The 23,531-nt window shown below is 36.8% G+C and overlaps 1 long non-coding RNA gene across 1 annotated transcript; it reads left to right on the forward strand.

Moving 5' to 3' along the window:
• The first annotated feature begins 13,030 nt into the window (after positions 1 to 13,030).
• Positions 13,031 to 23,288, forward strand: LOC116668736. Its single transcript, XR_004325980.1, has 3 exons — positions 13,031 to 13,074; positions 22,888 to 22,895; positions 23,123 to 23,288. It is a non-coding gene; the product is annotated as an uncharacterized LOC116668736 (long non-coding RNA).
• Positions 23,289 to 23,531: the final 243 nt, after the last annotated feature.

Genomic DNA, 23,531 nt, shown 5'->3' on the forward strand with positions numbered 1-23,531 from the left:
ATTCTGCCTCTTTATGAAGAGAAACAAGGATTGTATTTCACTGGACAGTTAAATGAATTGTGCATTTCTTAAGAGTCTAAAGGGCACTCAGATATTACTGTCATGGGCACTTTATGTAAGTGTAACAGAGCAAATGATAGGGCAAGAAAGTGAAGGTGGACAGGCCATCTGGAACTGGGTAATTGACATTCATTTTGCATCAGTTTTATTTTCCAGGTGAGTCTGTTTCAAGGGCCCACTCTGCCAGGTAGAGCCCCAGACTGACAAATTCATCTTTTCCTCCTTTCGGAGTTAACCAGATCAATCATCACACACTGCTGGCAACCAGCACATGTCCCTCTTGATCTACATAAAATCAGGAATCAAGTGTTCTTTCTGGATGTAATGGATCAGTTACTCTCAATAATCACCTAGGCTTTAGCACTGAGCTCACCTGTACCTTTCTCATGTGGTCACAGTTGGAAGCACACCCTCCCTACTAGTACTGTTTTTTTTATGTGGTCCAGGGACCACCGGCTTCAGAATCTTTTGAGCTGCTTGTTCAAAAATGCTTATTCTGAAGTTTAATTCAGACCTTTGGAATCTCTTAGGATGGGTCCTAAGAATCGGTATCAGATCCACTGTTGGTGGTGGTGATGATGGGGAGTCTCTGAGGATCCTTCCCTCACTCTGTGGCTGATAGAAGCTCTGAAACTCCCTGGGAGCTCACTGTGTGCTGGAATGGGATTTTTGTGGGAAGAACACAGTGCCCTCTCCACCTTCTCTGTCTGGAGGTGCATATCTCACATGGCACATGCAGTGAATGGACCCTCATGTCCATCTTCACTCATTAAACAGAAGAATCAGAAAACACAACTGGGTCCCTGAAAGAGGAAAGAAGGAAACTCATAGGCTCACAACTGGTCTAATTCAGTTCACAGTGGCAGGAGATTAGACAGGCTTTAGGTAACTGAACTTCACCCAGTCATAACAATGGACTATTGCTAGAAAAATAATCAAGGACATTCTTAAATGAACCTGGCTTGTTTTGTTTTCTTTCATTTTGTTTTACTGCAAGTGAAGGATGCAGGACTGCTGGTATAGTTTGCTGCCACAGTCTTGATTTGATCTAAGAAGAAAACAGTAGTTTTCCCAGCCAGTGCTTCTGTCTCACCAATGCAGGTGTCAACACAGTGAAAGGCAAATAACATGTTAGCATTGTTATGAAAACAGTTTTGATCTCAAACACCCCCAGAAAGAGTATCCAGGACATCCCAAGATCTCTGTACCACATGCTGAGATTGACTTGGTGTGAGTATATTCTCTGAGCTACATAGCACCCCTTAGTAACCTAGCAGGGTGGTATTACAAAAGTTGATGGGAGATTTAAGGATTTGGGAATTCAGGATCTCAGCTATCCTTCCATCTCTAACAAACACCTGGTAGTTTGTCATACTAAGCAAGTACGTATGTGCTATTCAACTTCAACTGCAAAAACTACGTGTATTGAAGTGTACAAACAACACCCGTGAACCCAGAGAGGGTCTGGTGTGGATTTGCTTTTCTTGAGCTAGAGCCAAAAAATAAAAAAATAAAAACCCAAAACTTGTACTTTTCCTTAAGAACCAAATTCCATATGGACACAGCAGAGCATCCACTACAGGAGAGAGTAGCAAATATCTCATCCTTGTAAGGTTAAGGATGCTGGTCTTCCCAAAGACAACTGCAAGATCTTTCAGTGATTTCAGACTGCAGCTGAGTTTTCCATTTTAAGTGTCTCCACAGCAAAATCCTTGGAAACCTGTGATGATAATATTATTCATTCAGCTCTATTGATGCATATGCATTAATTGCCTACTACCAGACCTATAACAAAAGCTCACCTGAATGGGATTTTCTGTGTTGATCTCTGTTGTGGGTATCACCAGTACTGAAGGTCTTGGAGAATTTGTATAGCTGAATGGCACTTCTGAAACCAGAAATAAATATACAGCTACAACCATCTGGAGCTTCCACAGAATATTCTATGTAAAGTCATATCATTTTTCTTGTGGTAGTAAATATTTAATGGTAGTAAATATTAGTGCCAAATAAAACACACACATACACACACACACACACACAAAAGTAATATAACAGCTGCAGTGTATTTCTGATTTAAAAAACTGAATGATTTGTTATAATCATTGCACTTCATTATATAAAAGTAAATTATAAAGTCAAAGGTAGCACTGAATATAAGATTATGTCTAAATAACATTAATGGAGAATTTTTTTCTTAGGTGAGACTTACTTCTTTTGTTCCTTCAATATTTATTGATTATCTGCCATGTTCCACATGTTTTAGCAATCAAGCACTCTTCTTTCCCACCTGGAGTCCACAATGTGGTTGGCTAAATGCACTGTTTATAAAACACATTATATTATACAGTTCAATAATTGTCACAATATTAATTCACATATTCATTCAGAATATATTGTCTGAGCTTGCCCTATGTGCCAGACATTGTCATGATATTGATGAATCATGACTTAGAAGTTATGTGGTTTGTAAATATTTGGTCAGTCATCTCTGTTAAATATCTTCATTCTTTTTTATTAATAGCTTCAAAAATAATGAAAAATTCATCAAAACGGTGAACTCTTAGTAAATAAGCAATAATGGGTTTAAAAGATGAGCTATATTTCATTAAGATAAATTTTAGCTCTTCATACATTCTGTAAAGGAGAAAATGATCACACTGAAGAATTATTCAGTTCTGCCATTGAAAAGAGGACCACAATAGCACTGTCTATCAGTACTAGAAAAAGAAAATTATTTTAGCTTTAAATGGATCCTTCAAAATGTGAATAGAAGTGGTTTACTTGTTTAAATGAGGTATTATTACAATGGACTTCAGAAGGGTTAGCTGGTCTGACCTTAGGAGAAATGTCTAAATTACTTAATTTATTCATAAATATTGTAATTTGCCATGCTCCCAGCATGAGAGAAACAGAATTAATGATGATTTCAAATTATGTGAAAACAGTGCCTGGCAAGGGCTATGAACTATTATTTCCTTATAGAATAAAATAAAAAAGAGCTTTATATCTTTTTGAGGTATATACTTATTTCTTGAATCAAAGGAAAATTCCAGTAGGAAAATAATGGCTATTTTTTTTTCCCTCTAGTAACAAAGGACATCTTTAAAGTAAAGAAGTGAAAATTGGCTTGATAGCTCAGCATCACAAAGAATTACCTTGGGTTGAAATACCCAGAGGCTCAGAAGTGGAAACCTGGAAGCCCTAGTGCCAGTATTGTCTGGTGAGGCTGGAGGCATCAAGTCTTAAAGCAAGGAGAGACATCTAACGACATTTCTCATTACCGACAGAAAACAGAGTATGTTACCCATCATATGAAATATGTATTTTTAATTAAATAAGTTATTGGAAAATTGCAACTGCTGTCAAGTTTGAAGCCATAAGATTTGTAAGAGCACCACATTCAGGAAGGTAATTTTCTAGACATGGAAGAAAATAGAACATTCCTTCTAAGGAATGTCTATTTGAAATTCAGAATAAACTGATTTTAAGTGGGAATTGTTAATCTGAGGTTCAAAATTCCCAGTTTTGTGAACAATAGATTTACCCAGTAAAAATAATAAATCTATGATTTTTATAATTTTATAATGAAAGTCAGTGATCAAAAAGGAAAATAAAGGTTCCATAGTTTTCTTTAAACTTTTTGACCTACTTGAGTTCAGAAACCAAAGGATAGATTTGCTTTTAAATGATTTTGGACTTATGCATATTATTGTACTCATTTTGCCTTCCTGATGCTTCAATTTCATCATCCCTAGGTATATTAACTGAAAAGACTAAACACATAAATCATCACAACTAATAAAATGCTTCCTTAGTCGATGCAAGAGAAAAAACTATGTTTTTCTGGGGATGTGGTTTTTACTGACCACGCTAATGACTACTCTGACCAAAGTCACGTTTTCCTTGGGTGGGCATATATTTTTAACACAGGAAAATAGAAATTTTGGACATAACTCATTACTTAATTATTCATAGCCAACATTATAGCTTATATTTTTCTTTTTCCATTTATTTGAATTGGGATTTAAATAAGTTATATTTTGTGATTGTTTGGCATACATCTCTAGACGTTCCTGCTGGGAAACAAGCCACTGGACAATAAGCAGCTAGAAAAGAAGCCACTCCTAAATTTCCATGAGCTTAAAATGTTATATTCACACTTGCTTTCTTAAAATGCACATGCCTGCTTTGTTTTAATGTTTTGTGCAGTAGATGATCTATAGAGTGTATTATGCTAAAGAAAATTTGTGGTAAGCAATCTTGACATTGACCATAAGGGAACGAAGGAGGGCAGATATTTCCTTAGGGTGAAACAATGGAAGATCTTGGAAAGCCAGATCATCCATTAACAGAAATTTATTCAAGCGTGAAAGCATGCTGTTGAACCCAGAGGAAGTACTTGCTATCTTGAGATGTCCTGGAGGCAATGACAGGATTGACTTAGAAGTTTTGCATACCCCCAGGAGGGTGATTGTTCCTGGAAGGGATGGACCTGCAATTAATCAGTTAACCAGCAAGCAGAACTTAGTGCTTTATCAGATGGAATATCTAAAGCCCCATCTCTTTAATCGCTGTTATTTTCTAAGCTGTATACTCCTAATAAATATGATGTTGACCAGACTTTCAGGGCTCTAGATCCATGAGATCTTGAGTACCCTGGTCCCATCATTGCTCTTTATTTTGTCTCTTTGTTTCTTAATTCTTGCATCGCCCATCCTCAGACATGAACCTGAGCTGTGCTGGACATAGCACTTTCCAATAGACTAGATTGTTCAGGTTGCATCCTTGTGGAATTGTTTAATATGTTGTTTTGTGTTGTAAATTTCCTGTCAATTAAAGGTAGCTCTAGTGGTTTGATCAGATTCAGGTTGGATTGCCTTGGCAAGTTAGTGAATTTTTTCATCAGGAGGCAATCAATGTCTGGCTATTTCTATTTTGGTGATGTCAATAACCATGAATGTTTAGTGCCTAAGCCCAATTAGGGGTTTAAGAAATGGCGACATTCTAAAAATATCAAACTATCATTTTTTTCTGGTCCTTTTTTATTTGGGATACCTTAATAAAGATTTATTCTCTTTATCTCTTATTTGGTTTTGCCCTATGGTACCGTTTATATAGAATACATGGGATAAATGATTGGCTTGCTCCATTTTATCTACCAATGTTCAAAGTAATGAATTGATCCTTCATCATTCTCTGGTAACAAATTAGGTTTCCTCTTTTTTTAAAAAACACACTTATGAATGCAGGAACTTAACCACACTTGGTTTCTCCACCCATAGTAATTATTATCACTTTTGAAACTAAACATAGCCCATATTTGCCTAGATTGTTTCTCTTTCAACTGACTCCTAAGTCCTTTTGACATGACCATAGTAGTTGTTTATAGATAACTTTCTTGTGATGTCATCTCTTATGGCAAGATACTTCAGATTAGTTTTACATTTTGCCTACTGCAGATCTGGAATTAGCCATTTCTCTAAGGATCTCTGTTTCCTTTTAGTGGGAAATGTAGTTGGAGATCACAATCTGGGTGCTAATGGTGCTCATTGCTACTGGGGTTGTTGTTTTCAATTTTTTCCAAGTGATAAAATGGGGAAATACATACACACACAAATACATATACAAGTATAAATAGATATTAATGAACATATATGTATATTTCATCATGAATTCTATTGATATATCTAGTCAGTTTCAGGAATACAGATTTTTTTTTTCTATTGGTGGTGTTTTTTATTTTTTTATTTTAAAATTTGATTTTATCTTTGCCTAACATCTTCTATCTGCACCACTTTGCTCCCCACAATAAGATAAAAATTTCTGGTTTACAACCACACCAGGAATATAACTAGAATATCACATAATTACTCAATTAGTTTACTCCACAATCCACATATAAGTATTCCAGAATAGCAATACCAGTCTGCCAGCTATCACTACTGCCAACAATATTAATGGACAGAGTCTAAGATGTTGTTTTCTTCTAATTTTTTTAATCCTTAAACTACATCTCAATAAGCAGTGAAATTACTGTTTTTTTAAACATTTTTTATTGATTTATAATCATTTTACAATGTTGTGTCAAATTCGTGTTCAGCACAATTTTTCAGTCATTCATGGACATATACACACTCATTGTCACATTTTTTTCTATGTGACTTATCATAACATTTTGTGTATATTTCCCTGTGATATACAGTGTAATCTTGTTTATCTATCCTACAATTTTGAAATCCCAGTCTATCCCTTCCCACCCTCCACCCCACTGGCAACCACAAGTCTGTAATCTCTGTCTGTGAGTCTATTTCTGTCCTGTATTTATGCTTTGTTTTTGTTTGTTTGTTTGTTTTTGTTTTTGTTTTCTAGATTCCACATATGAGTGATCTCATATGGTATTTTTCTTTCTCTTTCTGGCTTACTTCACTTAGAATGACATTCTCCAGGCACATCCATGTTGCTGCAAATGGCATTATGTTGTCGGTTTTTATGGCTGAGTAGTATTACACTGTATAAATATACTACATCTTCTTCATCCAGTCACCTGTTGATGGACATTTAGGCTGTTTCCATGTTTTGGCTATTGTAAATAGTGCTGCTATGAACATTGGGGTGCAGGTGTCATCCTGAAGTAGATTTCCTTCTGGATACAAGCCCAGGAGCGGGATTCCTGGGTCATATGGTAAGTCTATTCCTAGTCTTTTGAGGAATCTCCACACTGTTTTCCATAGTGGCTGCACCAAACTGCATTCCCACCAGCAGTGTAGGAGGGTTCCCCTTTCTCCACAGCCTCTCCAGCATTTGTCATTTGTGGATTTTTGAATGACGGCCATTCTGACTGGTGTCAGGTGATACCTCACTGTAGTTTTGATTTGCATTTCTCTGATAATTAGAGATACTGAGCATTTTTTCATGTGATTTTGATCATTTGTATGTCTTCCTTGGAGAATTGCTTGTTTAGGTCTTTTGCCCATTTTTGGATTGGGTTGTTTGGTTTTTTCTGATTAAGTCGTATGAGCTGCTTATATATTCTGGAGATCAAGCCTTTGCCAGTTTCACTTGCAAAAATTTTCTCCCATTCCGTAGGTTTTCTTCTTATTTTACTTCTGGTTTCCTTTGCTGTGCATAAGCTTGTAAGTTTCATTAGGTCCCATTTGTTTATTCTTGCTTTTATTTCTTCTAGGAGAAAATTTTTTAAATGTATGTCAGATAATGTTTTGCCTATGTTTTCCTCTAGGAGGTTTATTGTATCTTGTCTTATGTTTAAGTCTTTCATCCATTTTGAGTTGATTTTGTATATGGTGTAAAGGAGTGTTCTAGCTTCAGTGTTTTACATGCTGCTGTCCAGTTTTTCCAACACCATTTGCTGAATAGACTGTCTTTATTCCATTGTATATTCTTGCCTCCTTTGTTGAAGATGAGTTGACCAAAAGTTTGTGGGTTCATTTCTGGGCTCTCCATTCTGTTCCATTGGTCTATATGTCTGTTTTGGTACCAATACCATGCTGTCTTGATGACTGTAGCTCTATAGTATTGTCTGAAGTCTGGGAGAGTTATTCCTCCAGCCTCTTTCTTTCTCTTCAGCAATGCTTTGGCAATTCTAGGTCTTTGATGGTTCCATATAAATTTTATTATGATTTGTTCTAGTTCTGTGAAATATGTCCTGGGTAATTGGATAGGGATTGCATTAAATCTGTAGATGGCCTTGGGCAGTGTGACCATTTTAACAATATTGATTCTTCCAATCCAAGAGCATGGAATATCTTTCCACTTTTTAAAGTCTTCTTTAATTTCCTTCATCAATGGTTTATAGTTTTCTGTGTAAAATTCTTTCACCTACTTGGTTAGATTTATTCCCAGATATTTTATTATTTTGGGTGCTATTTTAAAGGGGATTGTTTCTTTAATTTCTTTTTCTGTTGATTTATCATTAGTGTAAAGAAATGCAACTGATTTTTGAACATTAATTTTGTAACCTGCTACCTTGCTGAATTCTTCACTCAGCTCTAGTAGCTTTTGTGTGGACCTTTTAGGGTTTTCTATATAGAGTAACATGTCATCAGCATATAATGACACTTTTACCTCTTCTTTTCCAATTTGGATCCCTTTTATTTCTTTCTCTTGCCTGACTGCTGTGGCTAGGACTTCCAGGACTATGTTGAATAGGAGTGGTGATAGTGGGTATCCTTGTCTTGTCCCAGATTTTAGTGGGAAGCTTTTGAGTTTTTCACCATTGAGTACTATGCTGGCTGTAGGTTTGTCATATATAGCTTTTATGATGTTGAGATATGTTCCCTCTATACCCACTTTGGCGAGAGTTTTTATCATAAATGGGTGTTGAATTTTATCAAATGCTTTTTCTGCATCGATTGAGATGATCATGTGGTTTTTGTCCTTTCTCTTGTTGATGTGATGTATTACATTAATTGATTTGCGTATGTTGAACCAGTCTTGTGTCCCTGGGGTGAACCCCACTTTGTCATGATGTATAATCTTTTTTATGTGTTGTTGGATTCTATTTGCTAAAATTTTGATGAGGACTTTGGCGTCTATGTTCATCAGTGATATTGGCCTATAATTCTCTTTTTTTGTAGTGTCTTTGCCTGGTTTTGGTATCAGGGTGATGGTGGCTTCATAGAATGAGTTTAGGAGTATTCCCTCCTTTTCAATCATCTGGAAGAGTTTGAGAAGGACTGGTATGAGTTCTTCTTTGTATGTTTGGCAGAATTCCCCAGTGAAGGCAACCAGTCCTGGACTTTTATTTGTAGGGAGGTTTGTAATTGCTATTTCTATTTCCATTCAAGTGATCGGATTGTTCAAGTGTTCAGATTCTTCTTGATTCAGTCTTCGTAGACAGTATGTTTCCAGAAACTTGTCCATCTCCTCTAGGTTATCCAGTTTGGTTCCATATAGTTTTTCATAATATTCTCATATGATATTCTGTATTTCTATTTTATTTGTTGTAATTTCTCCATTTTCCTTTCTTATTTTGCTAATTTGTGCTCTCTCTTTTTTCTTCTTTGTGAGTTTGGCCAGAGGTTTGTCGATTTTATTTACTTTTTCAAAAAACCAGCTTTTGGTTTGGTTGATTGTTTCTATGGTCTTGTTAATCTCTATTGCATTTAATTCCTCTCTGATCTTTATTATTTCCTTCCTTCTGCTGCTTTTTGGGGCTTTTTGTTCTTTTTTTTCTAATTCATTCAGGTGGTGGGTTAAATTGTTTATTTGATATTGTTCTTCTTTTTTGAGGAAGGCCTGTATCGCTATAAACTTCCCTCTTAGCACTGCCTTTGCTGTGTCCCATAGGTTTTGAGTGGTTGTGCTTTCATTATCATTTGTCTCAAGGTATTTTTTAATTTCAGCTTTGATTTCCTCATTGGCCCATTGTTTTTTCAATAACAGATTATTTAATCTCCATGCTTTCCTTTTTTTCTCCTTTGTTTCTCTGTTGTTGATTTCCAGATTCATGGCATTGTGGTCAGTAGAGATGCTTGAGATAATTTCTATCTTCTTAAAATTGTTGAGGTTTCTTTTGTGCCCAAGTACATGATCCATCCTGGAAAATGTTCCATGTGCACTTGAAAAGAACATATATCCTATTTTTTGGGGGTGTAATGCTCTGAAAATATCCACCAAATCTAGTTTTTCTATTGTAGGATTTAATTTCTCTGTTGCCTTGTTTATTTTCTGTCTGGAAGATCTGTCTAGTGATGTTAATGCAGTGTTAAAATCTCCAACTATGACTGTATTCCCATCAATATTCCCCCTTTATCTCTGTTAGTAATTCTTGTATGTACTTAGGTGCTCCTATATTGGGTGCATATATATTAACGAGTGTAATATCCTCATCTTGTATCACTCCTTTAATCATTATAAAACTTCCTTCTTTATCTTTCTTTATGGCATTTGTTTTAAAGTCTATGTTGTCTGAAATCAGTACTGCAACACCTGCTTTTTCGGCTTTTCCATTTGCATGGAATATCCTTTTCCATCCTTTCACTCTCAATCTATATGTGTCCTTCTCCCTAAAGTGGGTCTCTTGTATAGCATATTGAAGGTTCTTGCTTTATTATCCAGTCTGCCACTCTATGTCTTTTGACTGGAGCATTTAGTCCATTAACATTTACAGTAATTAATGATAGATGTGTGTTTATTGCCATTTTGAACTTATCTTTGAAGTTGAATTGGTATATCCTCTTTGTTCCTTTCTTCTTCCTTTTGTGGTTTGGTAATTTTCCTTTGTATTATCATGGATTTTATTTAATTTTTGTGACTCCCTTGTAAGTTTTTGGCTTGTGGTTACCCTTTTTTGTAAATTTAGCCCATTACTATAACTGCTTTTATTAAACTGATAGTAACATGATCTCAAACCCATCCTACTGTTAAAAAAATTTAAAAAAGAAAGAAAAAAATTCTATATTTCCCTGCCTCCCTCTCCCACTCTCAGTGATTTGTATGTCTTCTTTTATAATTTCATGTTTAATTTATTTGTAATTCATGAGTTATCACCTTTCCAGGTGTAAGTTTCTCATTTCTGTAGCATCCTGCTGCTTTTCTTTTTAGAATAACCCTTTCAATATTTCTTTTAGCATGGGTTTAGTGTCGCTAAACTCCTGCAGCTTTTTTTTCTCTGTGAAACTCTTTATTTCTCCTTCTATCCTAAAGGATAGCCTTGCTGGATAAAGTATCCTAGGCTGCATCTTTTTACATTCAGGGCTTTGAATATATCTTGCCACTCCCTTCTGGCCTGTAATGTTTGTGTAGATAAATCAGCTGAAAGCCTTATAGGCGTTCCCTTGTAACTTACTCTTTGCTTTTCTCTTGCTGCCTTTAGAATCATTTCTTTATCCTTGACTCTGGCCATCTTGATTACTATATGTCTTGGTGTGGGTCTATTTGGTTTCTTCCTGTTTGGGACCCTCTGAGTATCCTGTACTTGGATATCTGATTCCTTCTTTAAGTTTGGAAAGTTTTCAGTCATGATTTCTTCAAAAACCTTTTCAATCCCCTTTGATCTTTCTTCCCCTTCTGGGACCCCTATTATGCAAAGATTGGGATGCTTTATGTTATCCCATAAGTCCCTTATACTATTTTCATTATTTTTTATTTGCTTCTCTTGTAGTTCTTCTGAATGTGTGCTTTCTATTGCCCTGTCTTCTAGATCACTAATTCGTTCCTCTGCATTATCTAGTCAGCTTTGCACAGCTATTAGATCATTCCTCATCTCTGTCAACGAGTTTACCCATTCTACTTGGCTCTCCTTTATAGCTTCAATTTCATTTTTGACATATTTTATATCTCTAAACACTATCTCTTTTAATTCCTTCAGCAATTTGATCACTCCTTTTTTGAAATCTTGATCTAGTAGGCTATCGATGTCTATTTCATTGATCTTTCTTTAAGAGGATTTCTCTTTTTCTTTTGATGGGGAAAGGTTTCTCTGCTTCATCTTGCTCATACCTCTCTGGCACTGTGGTTTATGTAGTATCAGTTGTCTATTTTGGTCCTTAAGGATTTTATCTATCTAATGCCTATTTAGGAATAGAACTTAGGAAAAAAAGAAAAAAAAATGTGAGAGAGAGAGAAAGAATTTTCAAAGAAGGGAGAACGAGGGTTTGAAAACAGTGTATAATGAATAATAGAAGAGCGAGTTGAAGCAGAGTATTAATTGGGTTGAGACTTCCTTTTAAAACCTTTAAAAAATAAAGGGGGGTGAAGATGAATAAATGTATTTGAAACCTGTGTCTAATCAATAACAGGACATCAAAACCCAAGAGAAATAGAAATGAATTAAGAAGTAAAAATTAAGAGGGTAATAGAAAATAGAACAGGCAAAAACAGATTTTAAAAAAGGGGGAGGGCGTTGTCAGTGTTCTCCTGGAGTCTATGTGCTTTTAATGTGAAGTCTTTCTGTCTTCATCCTGTTTTGGAAGCTCAGATTGCTGTTTTCAGAGGCCCTCCATTGGCGCCCTCTTCTGTGCTGCTCCCAGTACCTGTCAGCAAGCAGATCGCGCCTCCTCCTAACACTGGGTCACGTGCACCTCTCCTCTGCTGTGGGCGGGCTGGTCACTGCCCCTCCTGATGCCGCAGTCAGATGTTGCAGAATAGCCAGGTAGGAGGGCGGGTCGTGCCCCCTCCCAGCACCTCGTTCAGGGGTTGTGTTCCTGCCTGAAAGGCGGCGGGCCTCTCTCCCTCTACCTATGCCGGTAGCTCCACTGCTCTGTGCGACTGTGTGCTCTGCCCTGGTCGGTGCTCCGCAGGTGGGCTCTGGGAAGACCGAGGGACAGCCTTGTCCCTGCTCTGAGCCAGAACCCCGCTCCTTATTCATCTTTGTGGAGCAAGTTCTCTGAGGGACCAGGATGAAAGGATCCTATCTGCTCTGGGCTGTAGGCCCATCTCAGTCTGGCCCTTGAGGCTGCTAATCCCTTTGGTGCGGATGCAGGTTTCACCCCTGCCCCCACCTGGGTGCTAAGCACGGAGGATATGGCGGCTGTGCCTGAGCCCCGCCCCTCTTCCCCCAAAAAGTTTCCGTGGGTTTTCAGAGATGGGGGTATACACCCTTCCCCCGAGAGCACATCAACCTTGCTGTTTTATGGAGGGCCCAGATTGTTCTGCCCTGTACACCCACAGCCACGGCACGCAGCCCCTTGCGTTTCCCCGGGGCTGCCTCCGTGCAGCCGCCCCCATCCTCCACCCGGCTTTTGCATCCTGGCCCTGCCCGCCGCTGCCGTCCCGCGTCTCAGGCTGGGTGTCGGGGGGATGCTCTGTGCCCGTTTAACTTAGTTCTGTCAGTCAAGGGTTGCTCTGTACAGATCCAAGCCTCGTAGGCTCCCCCCCTTCCCGCTGGCCTCTCAGTTGGAGAGGGGAGACCCAGCGAGCGAGCGCCAGTCCTCCTTTGCCGCTCCCTCCCCGCGGGACCTGTCCCACTCTGCTTTGCGTTTTGTTCTTTCTTTTTTCCTTTCCTCCTACCAGATTTTTGGCGTCTTTATCTTTTGAAGAGGGCGATCTTCTGTCAGAGTTCCACAGGTGCTCTGGTTGGCTGAGTGGGTCTGTAGATGTGGGTCTTGGTGTATTTGTGGGAGAGGGTGAGCTGCGAGTGCCCTTCAACTCCACCATCTTCTCCGAGTCTCAATCAAAATTACTGTGTTTTAATTTTGTTTGGAACAGTTTCTTCATACGCTTATGCCACCAATAGGGTACACATTTGTTTACTTTTCTGATTTTAAGGATTTAAATTTTTTTTAATTTTATCTAATATCCAAATTTAATCCTTACAGTTTTTTCAAAGGAGGGACAAGTTAAAGAATGAAGTCAGGGGTAAAGAAAATATAGGTTCAGAGAAATCTAATAAATCATCCAAGTTAAACAGCTAGAATTTAAACGTACATTTCTGCAGAAATCCAACATTTTAAGACCATAATACTATAATGACTTTGAATAAATTTCATGTTAGTCTAAATGAACTATCAATTTAAAATCAGTAGTTTAATTTCTGATTTTGAGTATTATTGTTGCTGAATGTTTAAGTAAAAGTGAATTTTTTCTTCCACTCCAGGAACAAATTTTTTTTTTGTAAAATTATGCCGATTATTATTATATATTTATTGTTCTAATTATGAATTTATAGCAAACATGTTTGTAGGACTATGTCTTTACCATCAGTTCATTTTCTGTAAAATGGTACCAGGGTTCATTCATTGATTTATTCAGCAACTGTTTATTCCATTTCTACTGTGGTAGATAATGTGCTAGTTACTGACAGAGAACAATGAATAAGATGCTTTCCACTCTCAGGGAGACTATAAATAACAAGCAGAACTACAAACAAACACTTGTAAGATAGGATGATAAATGTCACATGAGAGGTATATTCTAGACACCATAGGTAGATGTTGGTAAGGAACAGCTCCTGGTAAAGAGGAGGAGATAAAGGTGAGTATCGTCAGGAGGTCTCTACTGAGGTCTCTGTTGAGTGGTGAAGGAGCAGTTAAAATTCACCAGGTTGCAAGATGAAATGAATGAGGTATTTTCTGTGTAAAAGAGTATAGAGGGTTATATTTTACAATATTATCTAATGTGTATTTTTGTCTCTATGATTACTCTTCCCCCAAATCCTTTCCAACATTAAAATTAGATTTTAAAATAATAAAAATCTTCATGTAGTAATGTTCTTAAAATTAATGTAAACACAGGCTTTCCTAACATTAAGATCAGAGTTGGATTATTTTCTAAAAAAAAAGTATGACTGTGCTATTTTTATTTTTATGACATGTAGAAGGAAGAAAAAAGCAGCATTTATTTATAAAGCACAAAATAATTAAAATTTGGGAACTATTCAGCTAATTTCATGATTTTAGACAAGGCTGAACAGACTACTGCCATAAAATTTACTCTATAATGCCATATAATTCATGGTGTCATTTCTGTTACTTACATAAGTTTCAAAAACTGACTATGTGTTTTTGATGAACTATAAAATGCAAGAAAAGATAAAGATAAATACCATATGATATCACTTATATGTAGAATCTTGAAAAATGATGCAAATGAACTTATTTACAAAACAGAAATAGATTCACAGACATAGAAACCAAACTTATGGTTACCAAAGGGGAATGGGAGAAGGGATAAATTGGGAATTTGGTATTAACAGATACATACTGCCATATATTAAAACATGACTTAAATGTCTTTACATCACTAATGAAAAAATAGAAGGCAGATGTAATATCTTTCAGTAATGCCAGCACAGTTAGCTTTTCCTGCAGCTTTGGAACAGGTGATTGGTTGCAGAACAGATGAGATAATTTGTCTGCATTTTAGGTGCCAAGTTTAACCCCTTTAAATGCCCGCCATGGGTTTATATGCTAGGATGATGTTTAATGCATGATATATATAGTTGAATTTATCTAACTTAAATATGTTTATGGTGTGACCTTATACATGATAGGAGGTCAATGATTATTTGTTGCATAACTGATTGATTAGGCTAATTATAACATTACTTTTTCTAGACAATACAAATAAATATTGCACCAAAATTCTTTGATAATTTTGTCAGCCTTCCTCTCTAGCACAGGGAATTTATTGCAAGGTCAGTTCATGCTCTTTCTAGAAAGGGTTGAAGTATTTCTCTGGAAGCTGGATATTATTCTGCACCTCAGGAAAACTAGGGGTTTCAGTCCTCTTGAGCTTTGACTGTTATTATCAGCTACAGACATAACCTCAGCTCTGCTGGCAGTTTTACAGTGGAGGGTCCACTAAATGTGCATAGTTATTCTGGTGAAGCCCAGAGATCATTCCAGCCTTATGGGAGGTGATGTTTTTGCATTTTTGCTAAGTTGTTTGTGCCCATAAAAGGGCACCAGAGCTACAATTGTTAAATTCATTGTTCTTGGAAAACCTTGACTTTTCCAAAACTTAATGCAATACAGTTGGCATCATGGCATTACCCAAAATGGGCTTGTTAAAGAACAGAAACATAATTTGAAATATTAATAGCTACCATTCCCGTTAAATTATCTTTGTTATTATTCTGTGATGGAGTTTCCAAACTCATTGTGTTTATTAAGGAAGTGACCATCCTCATGCAGGTATTAAGGAAACATTTTTCATTATTTTATGTGTTTGAGATGAACAAGACAGATATTGAAGCCTCTGGAAAATTTACTGTTTTAAGGAAACCAATAGAATTATTTTCTCCCTGATGGATAAACAAAAACAAAATCTGAAGAAAATGTGGAAAAAGGCAGTAGAAGGTTTAATGAAAATGGTTAAAAAAAATGCCATGAAAAGTTGCTTTTTCACTCTTAAGAGGCTTAAAGGTAATTTTAAAAAGAATGGCATAGAAACTTGCTTTCTAAATTAAAATGAAGGATTTACAAACATGAAGATCATGACTCTCTATTCCACTCTTTAGAGGAAAAATAAATCACAGTTATAAATAGAAAACTGTCATTTTCCTTTTGAAAATTAATATCTTAACCATGAAGCATTTTTTTAAATTTTATTTTCTTGAGTTATAGTCAATTTATAATATTGTTTCTCTTTTAGATCACAGTTTTTCAGTTATACATGAACGTACATATATTCATTGTCTCATTCTTTTCCACCGTGATCTACCACAATATTTTGTATATATTTCCCTGTGCTATACAGTATAATCTTGTTTATCAATTCTATATATACCTGTTAGTATCTACAAATTTCGACTCCCAGTCTGTCCCTTCCTACCTCCTACCCTCTGGCAACCACAAGTTTGTATTCTATGAGTCTGTTCTGTTTTGTATTTATGTTCATTTGTCTTTTTTTTATTTCTTTTTTTTTATTTTAAATTCTACATATGAGAGATCTCATATGGCATTTTTCTTTCTCTTTCTGGCTTACTTTACTTAAAATGACATTCTCCAGTGACAACAATGTTGCTGCAAATGGTGTTATGTTGTAGTTTTTTATCTTTGAATAGTATTCCAGTGTATAACATACCACAATTTCTTTATCCACTGAACTGTCAGTGGACATTTAGGCTGTTTCCATGTTTTGGCTATTGTAAATAGTGCTGTTATGAACACTGATGTACAGATGTATTTTTGAAGTAGGATTCCTTCTGGATATATGCCCAGGAGTGGGATGACTGGGTCATATGATATGTCTTATTATAGTATTTTGAGGAATCACTATACTGCTTTCCACAGTGGCTTCACGAAACTGCGTTCCCACCAGCAGTGTAGGGGGGTTCCCTTTTCTTCACAGCCTCTCCAGCTTTTGTCATTTGTGGACTTTTGAATGATGGCCATTCTGGCTGGTGTGAGCTGATATCTCATTGTAGTTTTGATTGGCATTTCTCTGATAATTAGAGGTATTGAGCATTTTTTCAAGTGCCTATTGATCATTTGTATGTCTTCATTGTATAATTGCTTGTATAGGTCTTCTGCCCATTTTTGTTTTGGGTTGTTTGTATTTTTCTTATTAAGTCACATGAGCTGCTTATATATTCTGGTTATCAAGCCTTTGTCAGTTTCATCTTTTGCAAAAACTTTCTCCCATTCTGTAGGTTGTTATTTTGTTTTACTTATGGTTTCCTTTGCTATGCAGAAGCTTGTAAGTTTAATTAGGTCCCATCTGTTTATTCTTGCTTTTATTTATATTACTTGGGTAGACTGCCCTAGGAGAAGATTTTTGAGATGTACATGAGATAATGTTTTTCCTATGTTTTCTTCTAGGGGGCTTATTATATCTTATCTTATGTTTAAGTCCTCAATCCATTTTGAGTTTATATTTGTGTATGATGTAAGGGAGTGTTCTAGCTTCAATGATTTACATGCTTCTGTCCAGTTTTCCCAACACCATCTGCTGAAGAGACCGTCTTTATTCCACTGTATATTCTTACATCCTTTGTTGAAGATTAATTGACCAAAATTTGTGGGTTCATTTCTGGGCCCTCTATTCTGTTCCATTGGTCCATATGTCTGTTTTTATACCAATACCATGCTGTTTTGATTACTGTAGCTCTATATTATTGTCTGAAGACTGGGAGGGTTATTCCTCTAGCCTCTTTCTTTTTCTTCAGCAATGCTTTGGCAATTCTGTCTTTTGTTATTCCATATAGATTTTATTATTATTTGTTCTAGTTCTCTGAAATATATCCTGGGTAATTTGATAGGGATTTCATTAAATCTGTAGGTTGCCTTGGGCAGTGTGACCATTTTAACAATATTGATTCTTCCAATCCAGAAGTATGGGATATCTCTCCATTTCTTTAAGTCTTCCTTAATTTCCTTCATCAGTGGTTTATAGTTCTTCATGTATAAGTCTTTCACCTCCTTGGTTATATTTATTCCTAGGTATTTTATTACTTTGGGTGCTATTTTAAAGAGAATCATTTCTTTACTTTCTTTTCCTGTGATTCATCATTCAGTAAAGAAATGCAGCTGATTTTTGTACATTAATCTTGTAACCTGCTACCTTGCTGAATACTTCGATTAGTTCTAGTAGTTTTTGTGCCGACCTTTTAGGGTTCTCTGTAAATAGTATCATGTCATCTGGATATAGTGACACTTTTACCTCTTCCAATTTGGATCCCTTTTATTTCTCTCTCTTGCCTGATTGCTGTGGCTAGGACTCCCTAGACTATGTTGAATAGGAGTGGTGATAGTGGGCAACCTTATCTTGTCTCAGATTTTAGTGGGAAGGTTTTGAGTTTTCACCATTGAATACTATGCTGGCTGTAGGTTTGTCATATATAGCTTTTATGATATTGAGATATGTTCCCTCTATACCCACTTTCGTGAGAGTTTTATCATAAATGGGTGTTGAATTTTATCAAATGCTTTTTCTCCATCTATTGAGATATTCATGTGGCTTTTTTTCTTTCTCTTGTTGATGTGATGTATTACATTGTTTGATTTGCATATGTTGAACCATCCTTGGGTTCCTGGGTTGAACCCCACTTGATCATGATGTATAATCTTTTTTATGTGCTGTTGGATTCTATTTGCTAAAATTTTGGTGAGGATTTTTGCATCTATGTTAATCAATGCTATTGGTCTATAATTCTCTTTTTTGGTAGTGTCTTTGCCTGGTTTTTGTTTCAGGGTGATGGTGGCTTCATAGAATGAGTTTTGGAGTATCCCCTACTTTTCAATGTTCTGGAAGAGTTTGAGAAGAACTGGTATGAGTTCTCCTTTGTATGTTTGGTAGAATTCCCCATTGAAGGCATCCAGTCCTGGACTTTCATTTGTAGGGAGGATTTTTTATTGCTAATTTGATTTCATTTCTAGTGATCAGTTTATTCAAATGGTCAGTTTCTTCTTGATTCAGTTCTGGTGGACTATCTGTCTCCAGAAACTTGTCCATCTACTCTAGGTTATCCATTTTGCTTCTATATAGTTGTTCATAATATTCTCATATGATATTCAGTATTTCTATATTATTTGTTGTAATTTCTCCATTTTCCTTTCTTATTTTGTTTATTTGTGCTCTCTCTTTTTTCTCCTTTGTGAGTTTGGCCAGAGGTTTGTCAACTTCATTTACTCTTTCAAAAAAAAAACCAGATTTTGGTTTTATTGATTTTTCTATTGTTTTTCAAATCTCAGTTTTATTTATTTCCTCCCTGATCTTTATTATTTCCTTCCGTCTGCTGACTTTTGGGTTTTTTTTACTCTTCTTTTTCTAATTCTTTTAGCTAGTGGTTTAGATTGCTTATTTGAGATTGTTCTTCTTTTTTGAGGAAGGCATATATCACTCTAAACTTCCCTCTTAGCACTACATTTGCTATGTCCTATAAATTTTGTGTGGTGTGTTTTCATTTTAATTTGTCTCAATGTATTTTTAATTTCAACTTTGATTTCATCATTGATCCATTGGCTTTTTAGTATCATGTTGTTTAATCTGCATGCTGTCATTTTTTTCTCCTTTGTTTTTCTGTAGTTGATTTCTAGTTTCATGGCATTGTGGTCAGTAAAGATGCTTGAGATAATTTCTATCTTCTTAAAATTGTTGAGGCTTCTTTTGTGCCCACGTACATGATCAACCCTAAAAAATGATCCATGTGCACTTAATAGAAAGTTTATTCTATTTTGGGGTGTGTGTGTGTAATGTTCTGAAAATATCCACCAAGTCTAATATTTCTATTGCATCATTTAATTTCTCTGTTGTCTTATTTATTTTCTGTTTGGAAGATCTGTCTAGTGATGTTAGTGCAATGTTAAAATCTCCAACAGTGATTGAATTCCCATCAATTTCCCCCTTTATCTCTGTTAGTATTTGCTTTATATACTTAGGTGCTCCTATATTGGGTGCATATATATTAACGGGTGTAATATCCTTATCTTATATTACTCCTTTAATCATTATAAAATGTCCTTCTTTATATTTCTTTATGACCTTTGTTTTAAAGTCGATTTTGTCTGAAATCAGTACTGCTACACCTGCTTTTCTGGCTTTTCTATTTGCATAGAATATCCTTTTCCATTCTTTCACTCTCAATTTATATGTGTCCTTCTCCCTAAAGTGTATCTCTTGTATGCAGCATATTGAAGGTTCCTGCCTTATATCCAGTCTGCTACTCTATGTCTTTTGATTGGAGCATTTATTCCATTAACATTTACAGTAATTAATGATAGATGTGTGTTTATTGCCATTTTGTACTTAGTTTTGCATTTGGTTTGGTATTTCCTCTTTGTTCCTTTATTCTCCTCTTTGTGGTTTGATAATTTTCCTTTGTATTATGTTGGAATTTATTTAGTTTTTGTGAATTACTTGTAAGTTTTTGACTTGCAGTTACCCTTTTTGGTAAGTCTATTATCTCATTACTATAACTGTTTGTATTAAACGTATAGTAATATAAGCTCAAACCATTCTACCAATAAAATAATGTTTTAAATAACTCTATATTTTCTTGCTTCCCTCTCCAACTGTTAATGATTTAGATGTCTTCTTTTACAATTTTGTGTTTATGCTATTCGTAATTCATGGTAGTTATCACCTTTCCAGTTATGAGCTTCTCATTTTTGTAGCATCCTGTTTCTTTTCTATTTAGAGTAGACCTGTCAATATTTCTTTTAGCATGGTTTTAGTGTTGTGAAATTTCTATTTTTTCCTTGTCTGTGAAGTTCTTTATCTCTCCTTCTATTCTAAAGAATGGCCTTGCTGGGTAGAGTATCCAAGGCTGCATCTTTTTTTTTTTTCAAGGCTGCATCATTTTTCTTTTTCATCCAGGACTTTGAATATATCTTGCCACTCCCTTCTGGCCTGTAGTGTTTGTGTAGAGAAATCAGCTGACAGCCTTATGGGGGTTCCCTTGTAACTCACTCTTTGTTTTTCTTTTGCTGCCTTTAGGATCATTTTTTATCCTTGACTCTGGCCATCTTGATTATATGTCTTGGTGTGGGTCTGTTTGGGTTCTTCCTGTTTGGGACCCTCTGGGCCTCCTGTACTTGGATATCTGATTCCTTCTTTATGTTTGGGAAATTTTCTGTCATGATTTCGTCAAATACCTTTTCAATCCCCTTTGTCCTTCCCCTTCTGGAACTCCTATTATGCATAGATTGGCATGCTTTATATTATCCCATAGGTCCCTTATATTGTTTTCATTGGTTTTTATTTGTTTTTCTTTCAGCTGTTCTGATTGGGTGCTTTCTGTTGTCCTGTCTTCTAGATCACGTATTCATTCCTCTGCATTATCGAGTCTGCTTTGTACAGCCTTTAGGTCAGCTCTCACATCAGCAAATGAGTTTGCTAATTCTTCTTGGTTCTTCTTTATAGCTTCTATTTCATTTTGACATGTTTTGTATCTCTAAACACTATTTCTTTTAGTTCCTTCAGTACTTTGATCATTCCTTTTTTGAAATCTTGATCTAGTAGGCCAGCAATTTCTATTTCATTGATTGTCTTTCAGGGGATTTCTCATATTCTCTTAATTGGGAGTGGTTCCTCTGCTTCTTCATCTTGCTCATCTCTCTCTGGCACTGTGGCTTATGGAGTATCAGTTATATATTGTGGTCCTTAAGAAGTTTATTTATTTATCTATCTAAAGTATATGCAGGAATAAAACTTTAGAAAAAAGAGAACTTTAAAAGAAAGGAGAAAAAAACTTTGAACACACCATATAATCAATAACAGAAAAACAAGTTGAAGCAAAATAATGATTGAGTTGAGACATCTTTTATAAACCTTAAAAAAGGAGAAAGGAACAAAAAAAATTGAAACCTGAGTATATTCAATAACAGGAGATCAAAACAAAGAGAAATAAAAATGAAATTGAGGTGAATTAAAAAATAATAATAATTTTAAAGAAAAAAATTAAAGGGGTTAAAACTGGAGACATATAATTCTTTAAAAAGTAAAACTTAAAAAAGTAATAGAAAATAGAACAGAGAACAACATAGAAGAAAAAAGTGGGTGTGTTCTCTTGGAGACTGTGTGACAGGTCTTTCTGTCCTCACTCTGCACGATCTCAGCTCACTGCTTCCAGAGTCCCTCCGTTGGAGCCCCTGGTCTGTGTTTCTCCTTGCTGGTAGGCATGCCTCCTCCCAACAGCAGGATCAGGTGCTGTGCTCCTGAAGGGTAGGTGGTTGGTCACTCCCCCTCCTGATGCTGTCATCAGATTCTGCACTCACACAAGCTAGGCGGGCAGGCTGTGTCCCTTCCCAGCACCTCCAGGGTCAGGTGCTGCACTCCTGCACAGAAGGTAGGTGGTCACCTGCCCTCTCAGTGCCAGCCACTCCCCTGTTCTATGCAGCTGCCCACTCTGCCTCAGGTCCATGCTCTGTAGGGGGGCTTGGGGAAGACTGTTGAACAGCTCCTCCCCTGCTTCATGCCAGAACCCAGCTCCTTGTTTCTTTATCTTAGAGGTGTGAGTTCTCAGAGGTACCAGGGCAGAAGAATCCTATCTGCCCCAGGTTGTAAACAAGTCTCCGTCTGGCCTCTGAGGCTGCTAAGCCCTTAGGTACGGATTCAGGTTTCTACCCCGACCCCACCAGGGTGCTAAGTGCTATAGGGTATGGTGGCTGTGGCTGAGCCCTGCCTCTCTTCTCCTGAAAAACTGATTTGGTGGGTTTTCAGAGATAGGGGATATGGCACCCTTCCCCCCAGGGCACAGCAGCTGTGTTGATATTTTTCCCCATATTTAATGGAGAGCCCAGATTGTTCTGCCCTGTGTACTCACTCATCCATGGTGCACAGCACCGTGCAGTCCCCTGGGGTTGCCTCTGTGCAGCCTGCCCCAGTCCTCTGCCTGGCTCAGGCAGCCTGTCCTGTCCCCCACCTGCCACTTTGCTTCTAGGGCTGGGGGTCATGGAGACCCTCTGTGTCCCTTTAACTTAGTTCTGTCAGTAAAGGGCTGTCCCATACAGATCCGAGCCTCAGAGTTTCCTCCTCCTTCCCACTGACCTCTCCATTGGAGAGGGGGACACCCAGCAAAAGAGAGCTATTCCTCCTTTGCCCACTCCCTCCTTCTGGGACCTGTCTTGCACTGTTTTGCTTTTTCTTCTTTATTTTTTCCTTTTCTCCTACCAGATTCCCAGAGTCTTTGTCTTTTGAAGAAGGTGATGTTCTATAGTAGTTCAGCAGGTGCTGTGGTTGGCTGGGTGGATCCGCAGATGTGAGTTTTGGTGTATTTGTGGGAGAGGGTAAGCTATGAGCATCCTTTTACTCCATCATCTTGGCCACCTGCCCCAGGTTTCTTATCCTTAGAGGATGAGAAAACTCACTAACTGACTAGTCTGAATCTCTTGTCTATTGTCCAAGTGAAAAAGTCATCACCTTTTGGAGGCCCTTCATAATTTCTCCATGCCTTTAGCACATTTCAACTAATGGGAAAGGCAGGATGGACCATACCTTTTTCATACCTAGCTATCTACCAGGAATTTCCAATAGCAGTTTCCTTTTGTTCCATCTCATCTCTGACCTGCACATTGGGTAAGTAGCCAGCATGATATCACTGTATCTCTATTGAAAAAAAAATTTAT

Source organism: Camelus ferus, chromosome 14 (assembly GCF_009834535.1).
Source record: "Camelus ferus isolate YT-003-E chromosome 14, BCGSAC_Cfer_1.0, whole genome shotgun sequence".
Taxonomy (NCBI): Eukaryota; Metazoa; Chordata; class Mammalia; order Artiodactyla; family Camelidae; genus Camelus; species Camelus ferus.